At 30.3% G+C, this 608-nt stretch overlaps 1 protein-coding gene across 12 annotated transcripts in view; it reads right to left on the minus strand.

Annotated features, from left to right (window-relative positions):
* Positions 1 to 608, minus strand: part of LOC119593731 (myoneurin-like) — a 102537-nt gene that overhangs the window by 26138 nt on the left and 75791 nt on the right. The gene's annotated exons all lie outside the window — the stretch shown is intronic.

Below are 608 nucleotides of genomic sequence, written 5' to 3' on the forward strand. Positions count from 1 at the left end.
AATGCTAACAGTTGCAATTTATAACTCCTGCATATCTAAAACTCTTGAACATCATAATTATCTACAATCATCAGACAAAACTATGCAAATCCATACCTTGCAGTACATATCAGTCGCTTATTAATACAAATGTCAGTTTTACCTTTTCACATCTTTTATGTTATGTAAACTATGTCGTCTTTTTTTATTGCACTCAATATCTTGAAAAAAACTTTTACACACTCAAATCAACACAGTAAAAAAAGAAAAAAATCAATGCATAGAATATAACTTAAAGTAAAGTAAAGAAGGGTGGGGAAAAAAAAAATCATCATCATCATCAATGTATGGCAAATAACTGAAATGAAAGTGTCTCATATGCAAAAGTATAATCATTTAATTACCGTATTTTCTTAATGAGAACCATTACTGTATAATGCACACAGATAGAGCAGTCTAAAAATATACAAACTCCATAAAATTCATGGCTTTCAAACTTAAATTACTATTTTGAAGGAGATGGGGTACTCTGCCAAACTGCTTTGATTTCAGTCAGTTTGATGTCTCTGATAAACAGGTATTCAACTCATAATAAAATGCATCACAGAAGTTTGCTATCATCCCACCTG

This window comes from Penaeus monodon, chromosome 32 (assembly GCF_015228065.2).
Source record: "Penaeus monodon isolate SGIC_2016 chromosome 32, NSTDA_Pmon_1, whole genome shotgun sequence".
Lineage (NCBI taxonomy): Eukaryota > Metazoa > Arthropoda > Malacostraca > Decapoda > Penaeidae > Penaeus > Penaeus monodon.